General features: G+C 39.5%; 2 long non-coding RNA genes across 2 annotated transcripts; both read left to right on the top strand.

Annotated features, from left to right (window-relative positions):
- The first annotated feature begins 3,233 nt into the window (after positions 1–3,233).
- Positions 3,234–5,555, top strand: LOC137721190 (uncharacterized). Its single transcript, XR_011066611.1, has 3 exons — positions 3,234–3,521; positions 3,617–3,760; positions 3,861–5,555. It is a non-coding gene; the product is annotated as an uncharacterized lncRNA (long non-coding RNA).
- A 2,733-nt stretch (positions 5,556–8,288) lies between these two features.
- On the top strand, positions 8,289–11,696 carry LOC137726873 (uncharacterized). Its single transcript, XR_011067698.1, has 3 exons — positions 8,289–9,999; positions 10,095–10,238; positions 10,339–11,696. It is a non-coding gene; the product is annotated as an uncharacterized lncRNA (long non-coding RNA).
- Positions 11,697–12,567: the final 871 nt, after the last annotated feature.

Raw genomic sequence — 12,567 nt, 5'->3', positions numbered from 1 at the left:
TAGTTTCAAATACAAAAAATGATTAGTTTCTAATGTTATAATTTTATGGTTCAAAAAGTGTATAGATGTCGCGGTTGATCACTCGTCATCAAAGTGTGACCAATGAGCCTCCCGCATTATCAACATCTACTGCTCTAAGCATGAGTGCTCCATTGATTGGGGAGCCTACACCCCTTACTGAGGCTACTCCTATGGCGTCCCAGGTGCCCGTCTCATTGACGTCATCAGTGTCAGTTCAACCGCTCAGTGCACTACGGCCTCACCAATGCCGCCACGAGCCGGAGCCTTCTGATCACACTTCCTCGGCATCCAGAGTCAAGGGTGAGGCCTCCCAGCCAAGTAGTTTTTTCTAATTCTCGATCACTACGTTGTATTTTTTTTTTTTTCATTTTAAAATTATTATATTTATGATGGTGAAAATTTGCTGGATTGTGAAAATGTGATGGGGGTTGTGAATTACTGTTATTTTGCTGTACTATTAAGGGAGGTTGTGTCGAATTTTTTGTACAAATTTAAGCTTAGGGATTTCACCATTTAATTATTTTTGGCTAGCTAAAAAAAAATACCAGGGGGCCTAGTCGAATGTTAAAGGAGGCACAGATCGTACGTCTAATCAGCTCCAGGATCAAGATTGAGTATGACCCGCGACATCGTGGAGCGATTACCTCACAACAGCATAACAGCGTTGCTAGTAGTTGTGGTGTTGTTATTAAACAAAATTGTCCTATGCAGTGGGAGTCTTAGGCAGAAATTCCCGAGGGGACGAAGAAACTGGTGCGAGACAAGTTGTCGATTAGTATATTAATTTTTAGCCTTTATCATTTTTTTAATTTTGTTTACAAATATTAAAAACCAAAATATATTATCTTAATATTATTATATTTCTTACCATTATTTTATTATTTTTCATATTCGTAGGTCAATTTTGATCTTGAGGACATATCCATGGCCTACATAGAGGAGACCTTAGCAACTTGGTACAAACATTGGAAGAACTATCTTCACACGCATTTTAAGCTATGGGATGATCCAGAGTTTGCTCGCCTACATGGTTGCCCAACCGAGTTGTAAGACCGGCCAGAGGATTGGGAGTGGCTCTGCAAACATTTTACAGACCCAAAGTTTGTGGTATGTACATAATATTTTAATAATAATTTATTATTGTTTTAGTTATTTTTTTTAAGCTTCCTTTATTAATTTCTTTTAAATAGTCGCACTAACATGTATATTGTGTGTTTAATAGAAGAAATCTATTGCTGTATTAATTTTGAAATTTTATACAATTTATTTGTTATTATTGATTAATAAAATTTTCTTAATGTTTTTTTCTTCAAGAAGGTTCTAAGTTCACAGAGATCGACATGTTCGAGGACATTTACGTTCGACCTGGTGGTGAGACAACTAAGCAGCTTCATGTAAGTATATGTAATTGTTATTATTCTTATATGTATGAATCATTCAAATATTATTTATATTCTGTTATTAAACATTATATGTTTTTTCCTTTATTATCACAAGCTACTATGGTGGAACAGCGCACTACTATTCTCCAAAAAACAACATCGCAGCTTCCCCGGAGAACCCGATCGAGGACGTCACGGTACTTGAGGATGCAGGTTTTCAGATCCTGACTAATGTCATGGATCAGAACTTCGGTCATCATCATGGCAAAGTTGTTCGGTGTATGGGGAAAGCGCAAGTTTGTGAGACGAGTGCCTCTTCTTCCAGATCGAACACAGCAGAGGTCAGTGCATTAAAGGAGGAAGTGACAACCCTAAAGGGTCAGCTTGCGGTCCAGAGCGAGCAGATGAGGGCCCAGGACGAACAGATGAGGGCCCAAGACGAGCAGATGAGGGCCCGATACGAGTAAATGAGGGCCCAGGATGAGCAGATTAAGGCCCAGAGCGAGTAGATAAGGGCCCAGGGCGAGGAGGTGAAGGCCTATGCCAGGCACGTGAGAGACCTTGTACTAGCCATACAGATGTCCGGCCTCCAAATCTTGCTACCAGTACCTGATCTTGCTACACCTTAGAACTCTGAGCCACTTCGCCCTGCCAATACCCAGTAGCCTGATGTATCAAACCTAGAAGACTACTTGTAGTTTTTTCTTTTTTTGTTCGGACATCTTGTATGTACATTTTCATATATTTTATAATTAAATACTTTTCCTTGGTTAATTAATTATTGTTTAGAATTTAATTACAATATTTATTAAAAAATTTAAAAATAATATTATTGACCAAAACAAAAAAAAGGGGTTCACGCGACGAAGATTCTACCTACGTCGCGCAAAGGCACCTAAGTCACTTTGCGCGACGCATGTCCTTACTACGCGACGCATTCCCCTGCGTCATGCAAAGCCTCTTTGCGCAACGCATGTTTCTTCTTCGTCACGCAAACCCTTCTATCACTGCCTTGCCGCGACAGTTAGCACGTGACGAAGGTGCGTTGAGCTAAGTTTTGCGCAATGTTTTTTGACTTTGTGTGACAAAGGACCTGCGTCGTGCAAAGTATTTTTTGTACTAGTGATTTGTATTATGACATTTAATCTACTAACCTTGTTCTCGACATACTAAAAAATCTCTTCACTGACATGAACCGTTGATTGATATCTTGAAAGCTTTGGATGTGTAATCTAGGGGGATGCTGGTAGAATATCTTTCAGCAAAGCAATTCGTGCTTTTCTGATATTTGTTAATTTCATGCATGCGTTACATATTACCGCTGAACTTTGGTGAGGGGGATCTAGAATTTAGGCTTTGGCATCTTCAATATAACTAAAATATGGAACACGTTGTCTGACTTCTACATCGTTTGATTTTGTATTTCACATTTTTCACATTCGTCGCAACACTTTGGCACTTTTTGCTAATCTACTTCCATATGTTGCGTTCCTTCATTTCAACTTTTTTTTTCCCCTATTAACCGTCGCTACAGGTTCTATTTTCCTTTTTGCTCCTACATGCATGTATTGAAATTTCTCATGGTCATAGCTCATAATTGTGTTTATATATATCTTTTCTCTAGGTAGATATACTCTAGGTATATAATTGTTTTTTCTATCGTGATACTTTCATACGTACAGTTGTTACATATTTATTGGTAGATAAAAATGTCAAATATTTTTCATAAATAATGACTGTATTAGATATCATTTTAACCAAAAAAAAATATGTCGTGTATATTATTGTTGTGACATCCCGTCCCGGAAATATCGAAACGTACATTTGAAATTACAAATTTTACCCCTAGTTCGTTATTTTACGTGTAGTTTTGTGTTGTGTGGTGTTGTAGGACCACACACACACTCATACACCCCGTTTCACTCTCCCGTGTTTTCCTCTCCCTCTGTCTCTTTTCTGTCACTTCTCTCTCTCTCTCTCCCAAGCTCCGTTCTTCCTCCTTCTTTCTTCAAAAACGTACGGACAACACACAAATCACCCAAACCTTGATGGATCGAAGAAACTAAGGACACCATCGAACTCGTGAAGCTCGTACGAGTGCAACCATACCATTTTCAGGTGAGAAATCCTTCGTTTTCGTGTCGATTCGAGGTATTCCGATTTCGAGTACTGTTCATGAAAGATTAATCTAGTTAGTTTTTGGGATTTTGAAGCTCATAGATGTCTTAGTGAGGTCCCAAGGAGCCTCGGAGTACTTCGTTGGAGAAGTTTGGACGTCGGGATCATCGTGGTCAAAGTTGGCCGGAGCTTTCGAGGGGTTTTCCGGCGAAACCACGGCGAGTTAGGGGTCAAGGAAGGTATGGATGTGTTCGTCTCGTCAATACCTTCATTTTGATATATAGTACGTTGAAAATGGTTAAGAAATGAAGAAGTTATGACACTTTGAAATTTACCCAGAAATTCCGGCAAAACACTATTTCCGGCGAAACCAGTCCGGCGACGCGAGGAAGAAGACGCGCGCGTGGGCAGCGCGTGAACAGTGCGCGTGGGGCGCGTGAGAGCTCCAAATTGAGTTCTGAAAATTGTCACGCGTTCGTGACGTCGTGTAGATCACCGTGGTATATTCATACACCCAAATTGAGTAACGTATGAGAAAGTTATGGACGAATGTTTGGTGTATGCGCGTTAAATAACGTCAATTTGGTTACTTTTTGTATAGGTGAAAATTATACAGAGGAAGAATGTAACCAATCTAGGGGAGGCTCAGGGACCTACGAGACGTCGATGTGATATGTGAGTGGGCAGTTATTTTTCAGTATATATATATATACGTATGCTTGACGTATTTCCCAGAAAACGTATTTTTAAAAGAAATACGAATTAAATATCCTGTCATATATGCATCATATTTTAATATGTGCATTACCATAATTATGCATACTGTTGCATGGTGCTGAGGAGGCCCAGGTAAGTGCCAGGTAAGTGGTATTCATGTTTGTATGCAATATTAGTAGTTGAGATGTTTAGAGAGCTCATAATCTGCACCCCGGTGTTAGTGCTCCCGCCCAGGGCCAGGGCACAGTCCTTCACGTGATGTTCACCAGCACCACACGCTCGCCTTGGATCCAAGTTAGGTGCAAGCCTTGTCGTACAGACCACATTAGGTGGTTCCGACTCGTAGGTGACCCGCGATTATTCGCACAGTCTTCACGTGATCGTAGCACTAGAGCGTATATATTACACCCAGTCTTGTCGTACAGACCACGTTAGGTGGTTCCGACTCGTGTGCAGATTCAGATGATGAGTTGAGATTGGAGCTCTATATGCAGCGGTACATGTCACGTTAGGTGACTCCCGGCTGCCAGATTATATGTTATTGATGTGAATTATGCTTGAGCATTTACATTTGATTATGAGATTCTGTTGTGGCATATTCTCGAGCATGAATGGCATATTGCAAGCATGATTGATATATCTTTGAGCATGACTGGCATATCTATACATACGTATATATGTTTATTTTCTGGGAAACTATATTTGTTTTACGGCGAGGGGTTAGTATATTCAAAGAGAAAAGAAGGTTTTGAATAAGTTCGTTTTGCTGACCCACTCAACTTTGTTTTGCGCCCCTCCAGGTTCAAGAATTGAAAAGGTGTGGTGACTACGAGGAAATTCAACGGTGTTCTGACAGAATGGCCAAAAATTAGGACTCACCTTTGGGTGTTTCATCTTAGAAATTGTATCTTTAAAGCTTCCGTACTGTGCAAATGGTTACGTCACTCTCACGTGACGGCCAGCATGCCCTCCTTCGGGACGGGGTGTGTCAAGTTGGTATCAGAGCCTAAGTTTCAATCTTGGACATCTTGAGAAGTTCTAGTGAATTCTGTCAGAACTACACCGCCTCGTAGCAAACCACGTAGTTAGAGGAACTTAGTCTCCCTGATTTAGCTGTTAGGGGAAACTATTATTTTGGTGATTCAGTATATTATCAAAAAGGGACATTTTAAGATGGGTTATGAGTTGAATTTGAATCACCTTATGAAATGATGAACCTAAGGGAACAAAGTGATGGATTAACCGATTGGAAAAGATGTTTTAGATTATGCAAGTTAAGGAAATCTGTCTTTTGAAGGTAAGTCAAGACGACTACCTGGTTTGAGTTATGAACTTGTATCCTGGTGGAAACAAGAGTATAATTCGTTGTCACCGGAGGAAACAGCCGGTTGAGAATTGTTTAAGGACTTGTTTAAAGAAAAGAATTATTTCCTTTGGCATCTTATGATGGTAGAAAGCAAGAGTTTGCAAATGTGAGATAAGGAAAGCTGACGATCAATGAGTATTATAGAAAGTTCTCGGACTTGCCTCGTCCCATTCAAATATTGCTGCTATTTTGATTGAAGTGTTATATTGTTTTAGGCTGGGTGGCATAAGGCAGTGGTATTTTGGGTGACCACTATCCACTGTAATTCTTACCAAGAGTATACAAGATGTTGTTGAGCCTTGAGGACTCTGAGAACATGTTCAGCGAGAGTAAAGAAGAATGATAAAAGAATGGGAATCAAAAGAGGACGATAAAGTTAATGGTTCGTCATATCAAGAATATAGAAAGATTCGGAACTTCAAAAGAAGTGAAGCTAATTCTAGTTCTTTTGGCAAAGGTTTAATGCCATTGATCAGAGGTGAAGTGATAGATATATTGGTAATCTCAGATCTCAGAGACAAGGTGATTTTGGTAAAGGAAATGTACCTTTGTGCTGTAGGTACAATAATGGACACCTTTGAGAATGTAGGCAAGAAAGCATTGGACGCTTTACAAGTGGATAGATGGGACATAGAACTGCAAATTATGTCCAAAGCCAACAGAGGCCCTAGCAGTCTTCTTTGCCACAACTAGCGCCGATCCAGCAAGTTCCTGGATCTATTAATTGTGGTCAGTTAGGCCGTGGTGTACATGAAAGAAGTATTTACACTAATAGAGGTTGTGGGAGACAACAACAAGCCCAGGGATGTGTTAACTACACATCACTGCAAGATACTCCGAATTATTTGGATTTGATTAGGGGTACGATAATTATTCTTAATGACTTAGCTAGAGTCTATTTGTTAATAATGTAGAAATTTTACGTTATTATTGTTATTGCCTTGAAAGTAGTAAATAAACGCGGTTGAGACGTGTGTATGTATTTCCTAATGAGTGGCAAAATAGTAATATTACACCCTCGAGAGTTGTTGCTTACTTATCGAGACAACGATGATTTATCAGTATTGCGGGCTGCAGACCGTAATATTAATAACTTATTCGTGGATTCGTTAAGCAAGTAAACCGATAGGTTATCCTATGTTAGTATCGTACTTATTTAGAGTGCTCAGTAATAGTAGAGTATGTATTAATGCCAGCTACTTTTGTTCCATTAGATTGTGGTTTTCGATGTTATTCTAGACATAGATTGGTTACTTTATAATCGTGACAAGATAGATTACTACGGGAAACCAGTTATTTTCCATCGGTCTGGATGACTAGAGATTACTTTTGTAAGTATGCAAAGTGGAGTGAGGCATGCCGTTATTTATGCTGTGAGAGCAAAGAGATTATTATCAAAAGGTTGCCAAGGATACTTATCTCATGTGGTGCTAAATGATGTCACTTCTAGTAGTGTGGAAGAAGTGGGAGTAGTCAAACATTTACCTGACATTTTCCCTGAGAATTTACCTGGATTGCCGCCAGTTAAAGATGTAGAGTTCACTATGGATTTGTCTCCAGGTACAAACCATATATTATAGAATGTTGCCTTTTGAACTAAGAGAATTGGAAATTGGTTGATAAAGGTTTTTATTCAACCTAGTACGTTGGGGGAACCCCAGTTTATTGGTGAGAAAGAAAATGGACGTTAAGGCTGTACTTTGATTATAAGCAGTTGAATCGAGTAACAATTGAAAACCGTTATTCGTAACCTCACATTGATGGTTGTTTGATCAGCTTTGAGGTGGTTATATATTTTCTAAGTTTGACTTGAGGTCTGGATATTATTAGTTGAAGATTATCGGTGAGGATGCCCTTATGATAACTTTCAGGACTCGTTAAGGTCATTTCAAGTTTTGGTGATGCCATTCGGAGTGACGAATGCATCTACTACTTTATGAATTTGATGAATAAAGTATTCCAATGATATCTAGACCGATTTGTTGTTGTTGCTATTGAAAAGATTGATAAGACTAGAGCAAAGTATGCTAAACATCTTAAATCGATATTGCAAAGATCGAGGGAACGTCGATTGTATGCTAAGTTTAGCAAATGCCAAGGTTGGATGAATCAAGTAGCATTTTTGAGATATGTTATATCTGCTTCAGGTATTCAAGTGAATTCTTAAAAGGTAGCAGAAATTGAGAATTTAGAACAATCACGAATCGTGATTGGGATTCGGAGTTATCCTAGCTTAACAAGCTATCAGGGACGGTTCGTGAAAGATTTTTCAGTCATTGCTTTGCAATTGACGAGAAAAGAGGTTATGTATGAGTGGGAAGGAAATTGTGAGCAAAGGATTCAACAACTGAAGCATTTCCTCACTCATGCACGTAATTTAGTATTCCCAGAGAATAGTGGTAATCATAAATTTTAGTGATGTTTCTTGAATGGTATTGGATGCATGTTGATGCAAATGTTAGGGTGATTACATACGTTTCACGACGAAAGGAACCTCATGAAATGAATTACCCTACTGGTGATTTGGAAGTCATGATTACCATTCTTGCTGTGAAGTTATGAAGACATTATATTTAGTAAGAATGCAAGATTTTTACGAAGCCAAAAAGTCTCCAATATCCATTACTTGGAAGGATTTTGATATGAGGCGGCGAAGGTGAATTGAATTGTTCAGTGAACATGATTGTACGACCAGGGTGATCGTAAAATTGTTCTAGCTGATGCACTTGGTGAAAAGACTGTGGTAAGAGTTAATGTCTGGCACGCTTGCCAAGATTGTCTTCTTGTGGATTGGAAATCAACTGAAGTAAAGTTGAGAATGAAAGATTGAGAAGAAGTTGTAATTGCTAATTTTCAAGTTAAGTCTTTTTAGTAAGGTCGTACTCAAGACTCAAATGGTTGACGAAGAAAATTAAGAATTAACCAAGGCAAAGAAAGAAGGGAAAAAGAAAGATTTCTGAGTTCGAGAATAGGATGGTTATGATTGAACTTGAAGTGATAGTTGATCAATGTACCAAGTTAGTACATTTACTCCAGTGTTGAGTAACAACCACAGTGCAACAGTACTTATATGTTTTATGGAGAAGAGATTTGGGTTACAGAACTGCTGAGTTTCTTAAGTATGTTGGTTGCACAGTTTCTAAAGTAACGCCATAAGGACCATGAAATGTGTCGATTTTTGTTGATTTGTGGAAGAAATACTTCTGGATAGAGAAGATTCGATCACGAAAGAGTTTTGGTAGGCCCTGAAACTATGGATGAGTCTTCTCAAAGTATTCAGGTGATTAAGTTTAACCTGAGAGTAGCCAGGAATGGCAAAAGAGATTAATAGTTGAACATGTCACTAATCGAGTGTTTAACGTAGATGATCTTATAATTTTGAAGTTTTCACTTTAGAAAAGTATGATACGGCTTGGAAAGGAAAGCAAATTAAGTCCTAAGTACATCGGACTTTATGTGATCATCGAAGAGTAAGTGAAGTTGCTTGAATTACTTCCAGAGTTATTGTAAGAGCATGATGTGTTTCATGATTCAACATTTTTAGAAATTTCATCACGAAAAGAAATAGTGAGATTTGGAAAGGAGACAAAATAAGTCTTAAACACATCAGACCGTTTTTGACCTCTAAAGGAATCGATGAAGTTGCATACAAGTGGTGATGTCTTCAGAATTGGCTAAGGTGCATAATGTATTATATTTCGATGTGTTGTCACTAGGTGGCAGATTCGTCACATGGAGTTCTGGTGCAACTATTGAGAATTTATCCGGATTAGATTGGTTGAGGAACCAAGGACGACTTGGGATTGGAAAAAGAATGTATTGAGAATTAAGGCAGTGTAATTGGTAAAGAAATTGTGAAGAAAGCAGTCAGTGGAAAGAAAAGGTTCTGAGGAACAAGACGGTGAACTTAGTGATAGTTTTGTGGAGAAATCAGTCAGTCGAGGAAGTTACATGGGAGACAGAAGATTGGATAAGGGATTTGTATCCTAGATTGTTCTTCGATCTCTAGGGGTTATATTTGGTTGTTTTGAATTTCGGGACGAAATTCTATTAAGGAGGGTAGGTTGTGACATCCCGTCCCGGAAATATCGAAACGTACATTTGAAATTACAAATTTTACCCCTAGTTCGTTATTTTACGTGTAGTTTTGTGTTGTGTGGTGTTGTAGGACCACACACACACTCATACACCCCGTTTCACTCTCCCGTGTTTTCCTCTCCCTCTGTCTCTTTTCTGTCACTTCTCTCTCTCTCTCTCCCAAGCTCCGTTCTTCCTCCTTCTTTCTTCAAAAACGTACGGACAACACACAAATCACCCAAACCTTGATGGATCGAAGAAACTAAGGACACCATCGAACTCGTGAAGCTCGTACGAGTGCAACCATACCATTTTCAGGTGAGAAATCCTTCGTTTTCGTGTCGATTCGAGGTATTCCGATTTCGAGTACTGTTCATGAAAGATTAATCTAGTTAGTTTTTGGGATTTTGAAGCTCATAGATGTCTTAGTGAGGTCCCAAGGAGCCTCGGAGTACTTCGTTGGAGAAGTTTGGACGTCGGGATCATCGTGGTCAAAGTTGGCCGGAGCTTTCGAGGGGTTTTCCGGCGAAACCACGGCGAGTTAGGGGTCAAGGAAGGTATGGATGTGTTCGTCTCGTCAATACCTTCATTTTGATATATAGTACGTTGAAAATGGTTAAGAAATGAAGAAGTTATGACACTTTGAAATTTACCCAGAAATTCCGGCAAAACACTATTTCCGGCGAAACCAGTCCGGCGACGCGAGGAAGAAGACGCGCGCGTGGGCAGCGCGTGAACAGTGCGCGTGGGGCGCGTGAGAGCTCCAAATTGAGTTCTGAAAATTGTCACGCGTTCGTGACGTCGTGTAGATCACCGTGGTATATTCATACACCCAAATTGAGTAACGTATGAGAAAGTTATGGACGAATGTTTGGTGTATGCGCGTTAAATAACGTCAATTTGGTTACTTTTTGTATAGGTGAAAATTATACAGAGGAAGAATGTAACCAATCTAGGGGAGGCTCAGGGACCTACGAGACGTCGATGTGATATGTGAGTGGGCAGTTATTTTTCAGTATATATATATATACGTATGCTTGACGTATTTCCCAGAAAACGTATTTTTAAAAGAAATACGAATTAAATATCCTGTCATATATGCATCATATTTTAATATGTGCATTACCATAATTATGCATACTGTTGCATGGTGCTGAGGAGGCCCAGGTAAGTGCCAGGTAAGTGGTATTCATGTTTGTATGCAATATTAGTAGTTGAGATGTTTAGAGAGCTCATAATCTGCACCCCGGTGTTAGTGCTCCCGCCCAGGGCCAGGGCACAGTCCTTCACGTGATGTTCACCAGCACCACACGCTCGCCTTGGATCCAAGTTAGGTGCAAGCCTTGTCGTACAGACCACATTAGGTGGTTCCGACTCGTAGGTGACCCGCGATTATTCGCACAGTCTTCACGTGATCGTAGCACTAGAGCGTATATATTACACCCAGTCTTGTCGTACAGACCACGTTAGGTGGTTCCGACTCGTGTGCAGATTCAGATGATGAGTTGAGATTGGAGCTCTATATGCAGCGGTACATGTCACGTTAGGTGACTCCCGGCTGCCAGATTATATGTTATTGATGTGAATTATGCTTGAGCATTTACATTTGATTATGAGATTCTGTTGTGGCATATTCTCGAGCATGAATGGCATATTGCAAGCATGATTGATATATCTTTGAGCATGACTGGCATATCTATACATACGTATATATGTTTATTTTCTGGGAAACTATATTTGTTTTACGGCGAGGGGTTAGTATATTCAAAGAGAAAAGAAGGTTTTGAATAAGTTCGTTTTGCTGACCCACTCAACTTTGTTTTGCGCCCCTCCAGGTTCAAGAATTGAAAAGGTGTGGTGACTACGAGGAAATTCAACGGTGTTCTGACAGAATGGCCAAAAATTAGGACTCACCTTTGGGTGTTTCATCTTAGAAATTGTATCTTTAAAGCTTCCGTACTGTGCAAATGGTTACGTCACTCTCACGTGACGGCCAGCATGCCCTCCTTCGGGACGGGGTGTGTCAATTATCATAGGTAAATAATTGTGTAGTTACATATCTTTACTCTAGGTATAATTGTGTAGTTAATTACATATTTACTAGCAAGAGAAAAATAGAGTGACCACAGTCTCAACCAATTTTCATGCAATCAATAAAATAGGCCTTGTGAGCCACAATAGGTAACAATCGAAATGCTGCGCTGGTTATCACATCTGCTAGGAAAGTTGCTTCTCTATAAACGTGAGTCCAGGAGATGGAACCAAAAGAGGCTGAAACTTTTGATGTCTTCAATAATAACTTTTAAGCACCAAGTAATATTGCAGGATCCCAAAATGGTATCAATCACTAATTTAGAGTCTCATTCCACACAAATTTTCTTAAAGCCTCTACTTCTTGCAATCTAGAGAGCATCCCTCAATGTCAAGCCTTCAGCTTCAGCAACAGATACTGAATTTTCACCCAAGCACCTAGCACAAACACAGTTAGATCTCCATCCTCATTCCTGATTACAAATCCAGCTGTCGCCTTTGAGTTCACCACAGAACCATCAAAGTTAATTTTTAGGAAACCCCTACGAGGGGGATTCCATCCAATGAAACGATGTGACTTGCTAGTTTCTTTATTAGATTCATTCGCATTCATAAAGTCTTTACCCAAACTCATAGCAAGCATAACAACTCTACCAGGTATTGCTTTTCCGTTTCGAAATACAACTTGATTTCTTTCCTTCCCTATTTGCGAACAAATAAGGAGGGCCAAACTTAGCTTAGATAAATTTTCATTATCATTGCAGTCCAGAGAGTGCAACCACTCTAGTAAACTTACTACATTACTCGTATCACTTGGATTCATCTCAGGGAAAGTAGCCCAAACTTGCCTAGCAA

The sequence above is a fragment of the Pyrus communis genome, chromosome 2 (genome assembly GCF_963583255.1).
Source record: "Pyrus communis chromosome 2, drPyrComm1.1, whole genome shotgun sequence".
In the NCBI taxonomy this organism is placed as follows: Eukaryota; Viridiplantae; Streptophyta; class Magnoliopsida; order Rosales; family Rosaceae; genus Pyrus; species Pyrus communis.
This window is presented reverse-complemented; position numbering and strand designations above follow the sequence as displayed.